Source organism: Ovis canadensis, chromosome 24, assembly GCF_042477335.2.
Source record: "Ovis canadensis isolate MfBH-ARS-UI-01 breed Bighorn chromosome 24, ARS-UI_OviCan_v2, whole genome shotgun sequence".
Lineage (NCBI taxonomy): Eukaryota > Metazoa > Chordata > Mammalia > Artiodactyla > Bovidae > Ovis > Ovis canadensis.
Genome location: NC_091268.1, coordinates 41973233 through 41989524, shown reverse-complemented (window position 1 = coordinate 41989524; position 16292 = coordinate 41973233). Strand labels below are relative to the sequence as shown.

Sequence of the window (16292 nt, the reverse complement as noted above, 5' to 3'; positions counted from 1 at the left end):
AATGCTCCTCCTTGGGACTCTCATGTTGCAACACATCTTGTTGAGTATGCAAAACTGCAAGGCCCTGTCTTCAACAAATTCTCAGATTTGTGTCAATTCCAGAGCTGGAGCCTTTTGATAGGAGGTTGGGTCCCCGTGATGAAGGACCTTGTTACATTGGCAAAGACATGCTGTCTTCCTACTCTTTACCAAATATACCTGCACCCATTTACCAGGATGGCTGGGCATGGGAGAAGGAAAGTAACTAGAATTTTCAGGGTTCTAATTCTTAAGAGGTCCAAATGAGAGAAATTTTATTAAATAAGAGAAAATGTTCTTCCAGAAGTTAACCCTAATAGTTATGATTAATTGATTTTCAACAAAGGTGCCAAGACAATTCAAGTCTCAATCTTTTCAACAAATGGTCTTGGGACATCATAAGAAAGAAGTTGGACCTCTAATCATATACAAAAATTAACTCAAAATGAACCCCAGAACTAAATGTAAAAGCTATAAAACTTCAAAGGAAACATAAGTATGTTTGTGATTCTGGATTAGGAAATGGATACTAAGCTATGACACCAAAAGCACAAGTGATAAAAGAAAAAACTGATTAACTGATCATCAAAATCAAAATTTGGGGGGAGTTTCCTGGTAGTCCAGTGGTTAGGACTTTAGTGGTTTCACTGCTGTGGCCTGGGTTCAATCACTGGTTGGGGGACTAAGATCCCGTAAGCCATGCAGCACAGCCAAAAAAACCCAAAATTTTAAAAACCACTTTGTGCTTCAAATGACACCTTGAAGAGACTGAAAATCCATCATAGACTGGGAGAAAGTATTTGCAAATCACAGATCTGAAATGGAATTTGCATCCAGCATATATTTTGAAAACTTTTACACTGATAACAAAGACAGGCAAAGACACTACAAAAAAATTACAAATATCCTTTGTGAATATTGACATAGAAATCTTGAACAAAATATGAGCAAACCAAAGCAGTACATTAAAAAAAGGTTTATATACCATGACCAAGTGGGATTTATTCCCGGAATTTGAGAATGCGTCAACAGACAAAAAATCAATGTGATATGTCACCTTAATAGAATGAAAGAAAAAAACCCCAGATCATCTCAATTAATGCAATAAAAGCATGACAAAATTCCACATCTTTGCACAATAAAAACACTTAATGAACAAGAAACAGAAGGAAACTCACTATGATAAAAACCATACATGAAAAACCCATAGCTAATAACATACTCAGTGGTGAAAGATTAAAAGTTTTTCCCCTAAAATTAGGAACAATGTCTGCTTTTGCCACTTCTAATAAATATTATATTAGAGGTTCCAGGCAAAGCAAGTAGGCAAGAAGAAGAAATAGGTATTCAAATTAGGAAGGAAGAAGTAAAATTATCTCTATTCACTGACAACATGATCTTATATCTAGAAAACCTAAAGATTACACACACTAAGAGCTAATAAATGAATTCAGCAAAGTTTCAAGATACAAAATCAACGCACAAAAATCAGTTGCAATGAACAATCTAAAAAGATAAGAAAACAACTCCATTTACAATAGCATAAAAAGAATACTTAGGAATAAATGTAACCCTGAATCAAAGTCAATGGTGATGAAACTTTGAAACTAGAGAGGCGGTGGTTATACAACATTGTGAACACACTAAATGCTACCTGATTGTACACTTTAAAATGGTTAATCATGTTTTGTCCAGACAATACCCAGCTTGCTTCTCTTTCTCTTTTCCTCCCAACATTTTACTTTTAGAATTTTTCAGTGAACACCCATATACTCATCAACTATTTTCTACCCATTAGCATTTTACTATTCTATTCTTTACTATTCTTTATCACATAACTACCCATCTTTTTACCAGTCCATTTTATTTTCTGATGCATTTCAAAGACACTGTCATCATCAGTACACTTCGCCCCTAAACATTTCAGCATGCATGTCGTCAACTAGAGCTCAGTATCTGTTTTACATATTTTTGAGTCAAACCTACATAAAATGCACAAATTTTAAGTGTATTTTGCTGAGTATTGACAAATGCACCCATCTGTCTAACCCAACCCCCTGTCAAGATACAGAACATTATCATCATCCTAGAAATTTCCCTCAGGCCCTTACTTAGTCAATCCCAACCATACCCCACCAGAGACAACTACTGTTGTAATTTTGTCCCGACCATACATTCATTTTCCATTATATAAAACTTCATATAGCTGGTATCACAGAACATGTGTTCTTTTGTCTAAGGCTTCTGTCATTCAGCATGATATCTTTGAGAACTGCTTCTCTTTTAAACCTCCAATTTTTGAATTCAGAGCTAGGAGGATGCTCCCAGACCCATTAAAAAAAGCAGAACTATATGTGCTGAAATTGAGCAATTCAAAAGAGATATAAAGTGAAAGGGGCAAAAAAAGCAGTGAAGTGTGATTCATATGGTACTTGTGGGGAAAAAAAAAGATGTAAGCTTTTATATGCTTAAAATAACTCAAGAAGGACACAAGAAACCGGTTATAGAAGTTGCCTCAAGGGATGGGAAAAACACTAGAGAAGAGATTTTTTTGGTGAAAAACTGAAGCATAATACACATACAAATAAGTTCACATATCACAAGTGTACAGCTCAGTTTTCACAAACTGAATACATCTGAGTATCCAGCACTTAAAACAGGAATCAATCTGTCAGCACTCTAGAAACAAAAGACAACCCTCTATCACGATTCTTTCGTGGGCGGGGGGGGGCAGGGGGCTATGCTGGGTCTTCCATGCTCTGTGGGATTTCTCTAGCTGTGGAGTATAGCGGCCACTCTCTAGTTGCTGTGCTCAGCTGTCTCACTGGAGTGGCCTTCCTTGTTGCAGAGCACAGGTTTCAGGGCACGCGGGCTCCAGTAGTTGCAGCTCTCAGGCTCTGGAGCACAAGCTGAATAGTTGTGGGCTTAGTTGCTCCAAGGTATGTGGGATCTTCCTGGCCCAGGGACCAAACCCGTGACTCTCGCATTGGAAGGCGGACTCTTTACACTGAGCCACCAAGAAGCCCAACTCTGTTGTTTATACTCTGGTTTTTTGGCCATGAAGCATGTGGGATCTTCTGACATTTTAACTGTGGCTTGGTGTGGGTCTCTTTGGGGACATCATGTTTGGGACTCACTGCTTTCTGGACCTGGTTGTCTGGTTTCTTTGCCAAACTAGGGAAGTTTTAAGCCGTTATCTCTTCAAATAGGTTTTCTGTCCCTTTCTCTCTCTCTCCTCCTTCTGGGACCTCTCTAATGCAAATGTTCATCTGCTTGATGTTCCCTCAATGGTCCCTTAAACTATCCTCATTTTTGTTTTGTTTCCGTTTCTTCTATAATTGAGATTTTACTGGTTGTTTTGAGGATCAATACACAGATGTTTCAATTTGTACACAATTCTTAAGGTACATACTAAAAATCTAAAAAAATCATTTAGTTGTGATTATTTTCTGAACAGTTATTCCAGTGACTTTCCAGCTTGAAATTAGAGGAAAGTTTTCCTTACAGGATGTGCTTAGTCGCTCAGTTGTGTCTGATTCTTTGCAACCCCGTGGCTCCTCTGTCCGTGGGGGTTCTCCAGGCAGGAATACTGGAGTGGGTAGCCTATCGCTTCTCCAGGGGATCTTCCCGACCCAGGAATTGAACCAGGGTCTCCTGCATTGCAGGTGGATTCTTTACCAACTGAGCTATCTGGGAAGCCCCCTCTACACTCTATCCACTCTTAAGTTTCTCTAACACAAATTTTCCTACCAGGGGAGTTTACTAATATCTAACCCTTGACATTTACAGAAGAAATGCCACATCCAAATTTGCCACTATGCAAAAAATGTTCACTGAATGGAATTTAATGCATTGAACTCATAAAATGACTTGCTCTCATTTTGTCACAAGAAAAATGCTATCACCAGTAAGAGTGTTCCTGACCTAGGAAGCAGCAGCAAATGAGTCACCTTGGAACATGATTTGCCATAAATGACAAGATGCATAACTGTAAAACCCTATTATCATAGTGTACTTACACATATACATTTACTGATGATATATAATATAAACAACATACTACAAGCACAACATACTGTAACTGAAGTACTAAACTATCTCCACCAAGGGGAAAAACACTACCTCATCAACAACGGTAAAAGAGCAAAGCAAAAGCACAATTACACTAAAAAACCATTAAGGCCCCTTCTATCCTTATGTTCCATGAAAAATACAACCCAATGATACTGCAAAAATGATAAATATAACCTAATCAAATTTTGAACAACATTCTTGCACTAATTTTAAAGATAGGATTGCTTTTATCACTTAGATTTCTTAAGATTTCAAGAAGAATAACGACACTACATGTAACGATCAAGAGTTCAATCCAATTATAAATATATATATATAAATCCAATTATAAATATATATATATAAATCCAATTATAAATATATATGCACCAACACGGCTATGGATGGAGGTTTGTGACATTGCATTGGAGACAGGGATCAAGACCATCCCCAAGAAAAAGAAATGCAAAACGGCTGTCTGAGGAGGCCTTACAAATAGCTGAGAAAAGAATAGAAATGAAAAGCAAAAGAGAAAAGGAAAGATATACCCATTTGAATGCAGAGTTCCAAAGAATAGCAAGGAGAGATAAGAAAGCCTTCCTCAGTGACCAATGCAAAGAAATAGAGGAAAACAACAGAATGGGAAAGACTAGAGATCTCTTCAGAAAAATTGGAGATACCAAGGGAACATTTCATGCAAAGATGGGCACAATGAAGGACAGAAATGGTATGGACCTAACAAAAGCAGACGATATTAAGAAGAGGTGGCAAGAATACACAGAAGAACTGTACAAAGAAAAATCTTCATGACCTAGATAATCACGATGGTGTGATCACTCACCTAGAGCCAGACATCCTGGAATGTGAAGTCAAGTGGGCCTTAGGAAGCATCACTACGAACAAAGCTAGTGGAGGTGATGGCATTCCAGTTGAGCTACTTCAAATTCTGAAAGATGATGCTGTGAAAGTGCTGCACTCAATATGCCAGCAAATTTGGAAAACTCAGCAGTGGCCATAGGCCTGGAAAAGGTCAGTTTTCATTCCAATCCCAAAGAAAGGCAATGTCAAGAATGCTCAAACTACTGCACAATTACACTCATCTCACACACTAGTAAATTAATGTTCAAAACTCTCCAAGCCAGGCTTCAGCAATACATGAACCATGAATTTCCAGATGTTCAAGCTGGTTTTAGAAAAGGCAGAGGAACCAGAGATCAAATTGCCAACTTCTGCTGGATTCATCAAAAAACAAGAGAGTTCCAGAAAAACATCTATTTCTGCTTTATTGACTATGCCAAAGCCTTTGACTATGTGGATCACAATAAACTGGAAAATTCTGAAAGAGATGGGCATACCAGACCACCTGACCTGCCTCTTGAGAAATCTGTATGCAGGTCAAGAAGCAACAGTTAGAACTGGACATGGAACAACAGACTGGTTCCAAATAAGAAAAGGAGTATGTCAAGGCTGTATATTGTCACCCTGCTTATTTAACTTCTATGCAGAGTACATCATGAGAAACGCTGGGCTGGAGGAAGCACAAGCTGGAATCACAATTGCTGGGAGAAATATTAATAACCTCAGATATGCAGATGACACCACCCTTATGGCAGAAAGCAAAGAAGAACTAAAGAGCCTCTGGATGAGAGTGAAAGAGGAGAGTGAAAAAGTTGGCTTAAAGCTCAACATTCAGAAAACTAAGATCATGGCATCCGGTCCTGTTACTTCATGGGAAATAGATGGGTAAACAGTGGAAACAGTGTCAGACTTTATTTTGGGGGGCTCCAAAATCACTGCAGATGGTGATTGCAGCCATGAAATTAAAAGACGCTTACTCCTTGGAAGCAAAGTTATGACCAACCTAGACAACATATTAAAAAGCAGAGACATTACTTTGCCAACAAAGGTCCATCTAGTCAAAGCTATGGGTTTTCCAGCAATCATGTATGGATGTGAGAGTTGGACCATAAAGAAAGCTGAGCACTGAAGAACTGATGCTTTTGAACTGTGGTGTTGGAGAAGACTCTTGAGTCCGTGGGACTGCAAGGAGATCCAGCTAGTCCATCCTAAAGGAGATCAGTCCTGAGTGTTCATTGGAAGGACTGATGTTGAAGCTGAAACTCCAATACTTTGGCCACCTGATTCGAAGAGCTGACTCACTGGAAAAGACCTTGATGCTGGGAAAGACTGAAGGCAGGAGAAGGGGACGACAGAGAATGAGATGGTTGGATGGCGTCACCAACTCAATGGACATGAGTTTAGGTAAACTCCGAGGGTTGGTGATGGACAGGGAGGCCTTGCGTGATGCGGTTCATGGGGTCACAGAATTGGACACGACTGAGTGACTGAACTGAATGGGTTTCCCACATGGCTTAGTGGGTAAAGAACCTGCCTGCCAATGCAAGAGACACAGGAGATTAGGGTTTGATCCCTGGGTCAGGAAGATTCCCTGGAGGAGGGCATGATAACTCACTCCAGCACTCTCACCTGGAGAATCCCATGGACAGAGGAGCCTGGCAGGTCACAGTCAACAGGATCGCAAAGAGTCCAACACAATCAAAGCGACTGAGCACACACGCACGCACCCAATAAAGGAGCACCTCAGTGTGTAAGGCAAATACTAACAACCATAAAGGGAGAAATCGACAGTAACAGAATAATAGTGGGGGACTTGACTACCCCACTTTCACCAATGGACAGATCATCCAGACAAAAAATGAATAAGGAAACACAGGCCTTATGTGACATTTTAGAAGAGCTGGACTTAAATGACATTTAAAGAGCATTTCATCCAAAACAGCAGACTACACATTCTTCCCAAGTGCACACGAAACCTTCTCCAGGACTGACCACATGGTGCACCACAAGGCGAGCTCTGGCAAATTTAAGAAAATTGAAATTAGACCAAGCATCTCTTCTGATTGCAATGCTATGAGATTAGATATAAACTACAAGAAAAAAACTCTAAAACACAAGCACATGGTGGCTAATCAATATGCCACTAAATAATCAATGGGTTTCACTGAAGAAATCAAAAAGGAAATTAAAAAAAGACCTAGAGATAAATTAAAATTAAAGTACAGGGGTCCAGAACCTATGGAATGCAGCCCAAGCTGTTCTAAGAGGAAGGTTTACAGCAACACAACCTTACTTCAAGAAACAAAGAGAAATCTCAAATAAACAACCTAACCTTACACCTAAAACAACTAGAGAAAGAAGAAAAAATCCCTGGTGGCTCAGAGGTTAAAGCGTCTGCCTGAAATGCAGGAGGCTTGGGTTCGATCCCTGGGTCGGGAAGATCCCCTGGAGAAGGAAATGGCAATCCACTCCAGTACTCTTGCCTGGAGAATCCCATGGAGGGAGGAGCATGGTAGGCTACAGTCCAAGGGGTCACAAAGAGTTGGACAGGACTGAGCGACTTCACTTTCAAAGTTAGTAGAAGGAAAGAAATAGAAAAAGATCAAAGCAGAAATAAATGAAATAGAGACCAAGATAACAACTGCAAAGATCAATGAAACTAAAAGCTGCTTCTCTGAAATGATAAACAAAATTGATAAACCTTTAGCCAGACTCATCAAGAAAAAAAAGGGAGAGAACTCAAATCAATGAAATTAGAAATGAAAAAGGAGAAGTTACAACTGACTCCACAGAAATACCAAGGATCCTAAAAGACTACTACGAGCACCTGTATGACTAATAAGGGATTAGTCTCCAAAATTTACAAACATCTCATGACATCTAACAGTTAAAACGAACAACCCACTCAAAAAATGGGCAGAAGACCTCAGTAGATATTTCTCCAAAGATTACATACAGATGGGCAACAGGCACAAGAAAAGATGCTCAACATTGCTAATTATTAGAGAAATGAAAATCAAAACTACAACGAGGTTATCACCTCACATCAGCCAGAATGGCTATCATCACAAAAGCCACAAACAATAAATACTGGAGAGGGTGTGGAGAGAAGGAAACCCTCCTACACTGTTGGTGGGAATGTACATTGGTATAGCCATTATGGAGAACAGTATGGAGGGTCCTTAAAAAACTAAAAACAGAACTACCATGTGACCCTGCAATCCCACTCATGGGCATATCTCCAGAGAAAAACATGATCTGAAAAGATACACGCACAATGGAGGCTAAGACATGGAGGCAGAGGAAGCAACCTAAATGTCCACTGACAGAGGGCTGGGTAAAGTAGATGTGGTGCATACATACAATAGAATATTACTTAACAGGATACACCTACCAATATCTTCCAATGTTGATATGTTGTTACATCATAAGTCCCACTAATTCACAATTTAGTATTATATACAAGACATACTCAAGGTTTTCAAGTGTTCATAGCAAATAACAAAGTTACTAGGAAAATTGGACTACCATGACCCAAGACGTTACAGAGTGCACAAAATTCTGACCAGAGAGCCAAGATCAAGGAGTGGTTTGCTTTGGGAAACAATTCTACCCAAAAACAACAGGGAAAGAGAAGAAATTTAAAGTGTTCAATGAGACTGTCCTGGCAGTCCAGTGGCTAAAACTCCATGCTCCCAAAGCAGGGGGCATGGGTTTGATCACTGGTCAGGGAACTAAGATCCTTCATGCTGCGTGTCAGAGCCAAAAAAAAAAAAAAAGTGTTTAAGACATTAAATGCACTGCTGATTCCAAATCGCCATTTAATATGCTTCCCAAATTCAATATAATAGTATTTTCTGGTTGTACCAGAAAACAAAAAAAAAACCAACCAGCAAATAATCTCAACTCTTAAATAAAAAGTATTTATAGCAGCCACATGGATGGAGCTAGAGATTGTCAAACTGAGTAATGCCAAGGAAAGACAAATATCATATGATGTCACTTATATGTGGGATCTTAAAAAATGGTACAAAACAACTTACAAAACAGAAATAGAGTCACAGATGGAGAAAACAACCTTATGATTAGGGGTGGGGGGGCAGGGAGGGAGGGATAAACTGGGATTGACAAAGACACATACTATATATCAAATAAATTCCACAGTATACAGTATAGTACAGGAAACGCCACTCAGTACTCTGGTTTAGGCCTATATAGGAAAGAATCTAAAAAAGACTGGATATATGTACACCTAATTCACTTTGCTGTGCACCTGAAACCAACACAACAGTGTAAATCAACTATGCTCCAATAAAAAAAGTACTTGCACTTTAAAAATGAAGTAGGATTTCTACTTTCTTAAAGATACTACTAGAGCTACTAAAAAACTTTGCATTTACAAAATAATTGATAAAAATATTCCTCTGGATTGTTTGAGAAGGGACCACTGATAGACTTGGGTGTGTGATATTAATCACACGTAACTTCTTTCTTTCCTTGTTTTCAGTCTCTCCATTTGATGCAGGTAAACCTTTAGTCTCTTGGGTGGCCATTTCCACCTGTTTTCCCTTTGCTCCCTTTTTCCCTTTTGTATCTGAAGATTCATCCTTTCCTGTTGCCTTCTTTGGCTTTGTTTCCACTTTGGCAGGAGTAGATTTAGTTGACAACCTCCCAGGTCGCCTCTTGGGCTCCTCCTTCCCCACCCCTGATGAGGAGTTGACCTTCCTCTGGGGCACCCTGGCAGCAGAGTGGGCACGTGCTGGGAGTGGGGAGAGGAGTCTGGAAGCTGGTCTGCCTGCCCACGGCTGCTCCTTCCCCTGCCGGAGCAGCTGGGACACCTCATGGGCCCTATTCTCGTTTTTTTTTGTTTTATTCTTTTTCCTTTTTGGTGTTCTGATTGAGTGACTTTTACTACCCTTGTCACCCAGATCACCGGTCTGTTTTTTTCCCTTCTCTGACTTCCTGCTGGTTTCCACTAGTGTATTTTGGTGTCAGTAAATGAACTCAAAAGTTCTAAATCTTTCTTTTTTATAGTTTCTAGCCCTTTGCTGAAGGAGGCTTGCAAATCGCCTAGGCTTTTGGTGATTCTCTCATCAAGTTCATCCAGTTTTCTACTGAGTCTGATGAACATCTTTACAACTGTTATTCTGAATCCTCTATCTGGTAAGTTTCTTATCTCCTCTTCATTCAGTTGTTTTTCTGAGAGATCCTCATATTTGAAAGATATTCTTTGAAAGACATTTTGTAGTTCCTTCATTTTGCCTAACTCTGTGTTTTTTTCTACGTATATCAGCTTTGTTGCCCAGCCTTGAAAGAGTGGCCTTATGTAGGAGGTGTCCTATAGGGTCCAGTGGTGCAATCTCCCCTGGTCAACAAAGCCAGGTGTCCCAGGGTATCCCCTGTGTGGGCTGTGTACCTCCTGTGATGGATGGACAGCAGTTGTTGCAGCTGTGTTGGTGAGTGAGACTGGTCCCCAGGCAGACTTGGCTGTGACTGCTGCAGATGGCCTTAGTAGGTCAAGCTGGTCCCTGGCCCAAATGTCTACGGGCTCTGGATGAAACTGCTGTGGGGAGGGGGTGCTGGTGTATAGGTGGCCTCTTGAGTTCTCAGGGGAAAGCAGGGGCAGGGCAGGTGGTGTTAGTTAGGCTGATGGAGACTGACTGAAATGGTGCTCAGCAGTACCATGCCAGCTACGTGGAAAGAAAGTAAAAACAAATGCTGTCTGCCAGCACTTCCATCCCTAAAGTTCCACTGGACCTCTGCCCCTCTGGTGCATACCCTGAAATTAGTCAATGAGTCAATGACTCTCTTTCTTGCATGGCCCAGGCACTTTTCAAGCTGCTGCCTCTATGATGCACTTTGGAGCAAGTGAGTTTCTTTGTGAGTCCTTTAAAAGTGGAGTCTCTTCCCTTTCCTACAGCCCCTGGGCTCCTTGAGATGGGAACCCTGCTGATTTTCAAAGTCAGCTGTTATGGGCGCTCAGCTTCCCAGTGCAGGTTCCCCCAGGCTGGGGAGCCTGATGTGGGACCTGGACCCCTGCTCCTCAGGGGTACCTCTGCAGTTGTGATATCTCTGTTTGTGGGTTGCCGCACAGGAGTATGTGGGGGTGGTTCTCACTAGACCAGGACTCTGCGCCTCCTACCTTTCTTAATATGGCCTTTTCTTTATACCCTTAGTTGTAGAAAATCTGTCTGCTACTCTTCAGGTCAGTTCTCAGAGGTAGCGGTTCTATATGTGGTTGTAGTTTCAGTGTGTCCTCCACCAGCTTGATATGAAACTGAACAAAATTTTTAAGAGATGGTCTGCTTCATTCCCCAGTGTTATTAATCATTTATGAGCAGTAATTTGAACACAGGTTTTCAGACCGAGGCCTGTCCAGTTAGTGTTATAATTACAATAACAACTACAAGCTCCTATTTATTGAGTACTTACTTTGGGCAAGGCTCTATCCTAAGCACTTGGCTGAAATTAAGTTCAACCTAAACGAGGGCTAGAAAAGGACTCTGGAATCGAGCTCTGCTGCCCCTTGAGCAGTCACTTGCCCCGTCACTTAGTTTCATTGTCTGTAAAAGGGGAGACGTCTGAGACCTTGGAGCATGGGCCAGATCAAATACCTGAGGAACCTATTTCCACGGCCCAAGGAGTCAGTCCTGCCCGAGTACCAGGGCACAGTTCAGTTCAGTTCAGTCGCTCAGTCGTGTCCGACTCTTTGCGACCCCATGAATCGCAGCACGCCACAGCGTTGGGATAAGCCTCCCTCCACTCCCTTACCTCCAGAACCCGCCTCAATCTTGCCCTTGGGCTTTTACACACCTCCAGTTCCCGGAGATCTCAAGAGAGCAGCAGAAAGGAGTACCTTTACTCCGTCAGAACCTCTCTCTTTAGATGCCAGAAAAGCCAGATCAAGAGCGACCCCACGGCCTTTCAATGCCGACCACCTTCAGCTCTGCCGTTACTGTACTCTCGGCCTTTTAAACAAACCGCCCCGGAAAGTCTAATCCGAGTCCTTCCCACGGCGACCCGCGCTGTCCAACCAACGCACGTTATCTATAGCCAGGGTTAAGCCTCCTTGTACGTAGAGGACAGATCGAAAAAACCCCGGATGTTGACGTCGGCGAGGCGCCATCCTAGTTAAGGGCAGGCCTGTGGGCCCTTCTGGCCTTTTTGTGAGGCCGGGCGGAAACAGCTAACAGCATTTCCACATTTCCCAGAAGCCTCTCTGCGAAGCACAGAAGTTTCCCGTGGTGCCGCCCCCGGTCCCGTTGAAAGTGGCAGATGTGCCCTGGGAGGCCGAGACCCAGCGGAGGAAGGAAATCAACCGAGGGGCCGGGAGCTTCGGCGGATGTGGCCGGGTACTTATTCCCGGAGGAGTGGGGATGTTTTGCGGCCTGCCCAGAGGGCCATGAACCTGGACATGATGCTGGAGACTTACAGCCTCCTGGCCGCGGTCCTTGCAGCACGGGCGGCTCAGCGAGGACGCAGTACTTTGTGGGAGGGGAGGACTGATGTGCCCAGAGGCGAGTGGGTTGGAAGTGTGGGGCACTGGGCAAGCGTCCTCAGCTCGCCTCTCAGGTTCTCAAGGGAGCCCAGTGTTTCCCTTTGAAGTGAAGTGAAAGTCGCTCAGTTGTGTCCGACTCTTTGCGACCCCATAGACAACTATACAGGCCATGGAATTCTCCAGGCCAGAATACTGGAGTGCGTTGGGTAGCCGTTTCCTTCTGCAGGGGATCTTCCTAACGCAGGGATCGAACCCAGATCTCCAGGATTGCAGGCAGATTCTTTACCAGCTGAGCCACAGGGACCCTTCTAGGAGGTAGTTAAGACCCCATACCTGGATTCTACCCCTTGGTGGAAGGAGAGGTGCCGGCTCAGGGTCCAGATCTCAGCTGCTGTTAGCAGAGACGAGAGAAAGATAAACGCCTCCCCTACTCTGATCCTTTGCACACATTCCCTTCTCCAGAGCCCCTCCATGTCTCCCTGAATCTCATCTCCAGAAAGCTTCCTTTCTCACCATACAGTGGCCCAAGTGAGTGAAAGTCGCTCAGTCATGTCCGACTCTTTGCAACCCTATGGACTGGAATAGGTAGCCTTCCCTTCTCCAGGGGATCTTCCCGACCCAGGAATCGAACCAGCGTTTCCTGCATTGCAGGCAGATTCTTTACCAACTGAGCTATCAGGGAAGCCCTGATATCACGGAAGCTATCCAGGGAAGCACAATGGCCCAAGAGAACACCTAAATTAGGACTAGTAGCACTCTTGGGTGGAGAAAGCAGTGGCAGTCCACTCCAGTACTCTTGCCTGGATGGAAGAGCCTGGTAGGCTGCAGTCCATGGGGTCGCTAAGAGTCTGACTCGACTTCACTTTCACTTTTCACTTTCATGCATTGGAGAAGGAAATGGCAACCCACTCCAGTGTTCTTGCCTTGAGAATCCTAGGGACGGGGGAGCCTGGTGGGCTGCCGTCTATGGGGTCACACATTGTCAGACACAACTGAAGCAACTTAGCAGCAGCACTCTTGGGACTGCATTGCTGCCATCTCTTAGGAGGGCACCTTCAGCCACCTGCTCTTAGTGTTCAGCATGAAGGCTGAACTCATTTCCTTTTAACTTTTTATTTTGTAGTGGCTCAGGTGGTAAAGAATCTGCCTGCAAAGCAGGAGACCCAGGTTCGATCCCTGGGTCAAGAAGATGCCTGGAGAAGGGAATGGCTACGCCAGTATTCTTGCCTGGAGAATTGTAGCCTGGCAGGCTGCAGTCCAAGGGGTCGCAAAGAGTGGGACACAATTGAGCGACCAACACTTTCAGTTTCATAGCAGATTAACAATGTTGTGATAGTTTCAGATGGACAGTAAAGGGACTCAGCCATACATATACATGTATCCGTGCGTGCCTGCTAAGTCGCTTCAGTCGTGTCTGGTTCTTTGCGACCCTATGGACCATAGCCCCACCCCCAGGTTCCTCTGTCCAAGGGATTCTCAATGGATTGGGTTTCCATGCCCTCTTCCAGGGGATCAAACTGGTGTCTCTTACATCTCCTGCACTGGCAGGTGGGTTCTTTACCACTAGCACCACCTGGGAAGCCCCTAAGTGTATCCATTCTCCTCCAAACTTCCCTCCCGTCTAGGCTGCCACATAACCTGGAGGAGAGTTCCCTGTGCTCCACAGTAGGTCTATCGATTTTAAATACAGCAGTTGAACCCATTTTCTGAGGCTCCCACTCACACTTGGAAACTAATTCACCTAACTGGCTTTTCTTTCTGGGTTATTTCCTCCCTTACAGAGTGTTCTGCTTTCTGAACTGCAGCTGGAAATATGCTGGGGAATTTTTTAAGGAGTATATTACTTGTGATTAGAGTTGAAATCACGACATAGTTATCTTCCATCTTTATTTTTACCATAATGTTTTTATGTGTCAACAGTTGAGAGGTCTTTCTGACCCATTGAGATTTGCTAGCCCTACTTTAGAACAGGAAACTCTTAAAAGAATAAACACAAGGTTGGTGGGACTAAGTATGTCTGCATGTAAGGAGTGGTGCTGGAGGCTCAAATATTGGTATCTCTTGACCAGAGACTTCTCTGAATATGTTTTCCAAAAATGATTATTAATGGGAACTGAGGGTTACTTTTACTTTGCCACATAGCCTCTTCTGAATTGGTAGACCTGGATTTCAGGTTCAACTCAGTCCCCACTAGCTGTGTAGCCTTAAGCATGTATTTTTAAAACATTTTATTTATTCTTGGCTGCGCTGCGTCTTCATTGCTGCATGTGGGCTTTCTCTAGTTGCGGAGAGCTGGGGCTACTCTCTAGTTGCAGTGGGAGGGCTTCTCATTGCGGTGGCTCCTTCTGTTGTGGAGCATGGATTCTAGGGTGCAAGGGCTTCAGTAGCTGCATCACATGGACTCAGCAGTTGTGGCTTGAGGGCTTCATTGCTCCACAGCTTGTGGAATCCTCTCAGACCAGGGATCAAACCACGGTCCCCTGCACTGGTAGGCATGAATTCTTAACCACGTCCAGGGACATCCTGCCTTAAGTAGATTACTCAACATTTCTGAGCCTTAGTTGGCTCCACTAGCAAAATAAGACCAATGTCAACTTCACAGAGTTGTCTGAGATAAAAGGTGAAGGCATCTAGGCATATCTTTATGATTTGAAGAATGAATAGCAGAGCTGCCTCCTCAACATTTTAGTGTGAAAAATTTTCAACATTTCTAGAGTTTGAAGAATTTTATAGTAAGACTTCTCTGGTGGTCCAGTGGTTAAAATCCACTTTGCCAACCAGGGAACTCCCGGTTAATCCATGGTTGAGGAACTAAGATCCCACATGCCACAGAGCAACTAAGCCAGAGCGCTGTAACTACTGAGCCCAGGAGCCACAACTAGAGAGTCTATGCACTGCAAAGAAAGATCCTGAATGACGCAATGAAGATCTCATATGCCACAGCCAAGACTCAACACAGACAAATAAAGGAAGAATTTTATGGTAAACACTCACATGTTCATCATGGTGTGGTTGCGCCCATGACACAGGCAGGATCTTAGTTTCCCAACCAGGGATCCAACCTGGGCCCCCTTGCATTAGGAGCAGGAAGCCTTAACCAGTGCACCACCAGGGAAGTCATTGTATTAATTTTTAAAAGCCATGCATATTAATTATTTCGGAAAAACCTGAACCGAAATTTAGGGTGGGAGAATGCTCAAGAGGGAGATTATATATATATATATTTATGGCTGATAGCCCTTATTGCACAGCAAAACCCAACACATTATAACGCAATTTTTCTCCAGTTAAATACACACACACAGATAATTTAAAACTTCCTAATTCCAGCTTCACCAAGCACCTTCCTAAGTCGAGTCGGAGTCGGGTGGGCGCCGCGGCGGGGAAGAGAGTAAACCTGTACGAGGTCTCTACGTCGGCGACCCCGGGTTAGGACAGGTGTGTGCGTCTTTCCGCAGGAGCCAGGACCCGCTTCCGGATCCGCGGTCGGGAGGTGTTGGGGCCGTTGGGACACAGTCCAGGACCCAACAAACGCCGAGGTCCTTGGTGGGTTCCACATCCGGCTCATCGAAACTTCCGGGCGAAAACGCCCCCCAAACACCGGTCTCGCGGCTCAGCCGCTTCCTGCTGTCGCGGCCAATCACCCGCCGCCATGCGACGCGGGCAGGGAGAGTGCTAGAAGGCCCGGGGCCTTCCATCTTTCTTGAAGGCAAGAAAACTACCCTTTGCCTTCCAGTCCCTTACAAGTCCACCTGCAGAGCCATTGTATTTAAGGGCAAGTGAAAGATGAGAAGCCAGACGGACGCCATGTTTGATACGGTCAAAGGACGGCGCCCTTAAAGGCAGACAGAATTGAAGCCACCGT

General features: G+C 43.6%; 1 protein-coding gene and 1 long non-coding RNA gene across 2 annotated transcripts in view; one reads left to right on the top strand and one right to left on the bottom strand.

Moving 5' to 3' along the window:
- Positions 1 to 11877, bottom strand: part of PRR14 (proline rich 14) — a 39948-nt gene extending 28071 nt beyond the window's left edge. Inside the window, exon 1 of the mRNA XM_069570901.1 lies at positions 11701 to 11877. The gene's annotated coding sequence lies outside the window, so the exon portion shown is untranslated. The remainder of the gene's footprint in view (positions 1 to 11700) is intronic.
- Positions 11878 to 12144: 267 nt separating this feature from the next.
- Positions 12145 to 13801, top strand: LOC138429408 (uncharacterized). The gene is made up of 2 exons (XR_011252790.1): positions 12145 to 12281; positions 13551 to 13801. It is a non-coding gene; the product is annotated as an uncharacterized lncRNA (long non-coding RNA).
- Positions 13802 to 16292: the final 2491 nt, after the last annotated feature.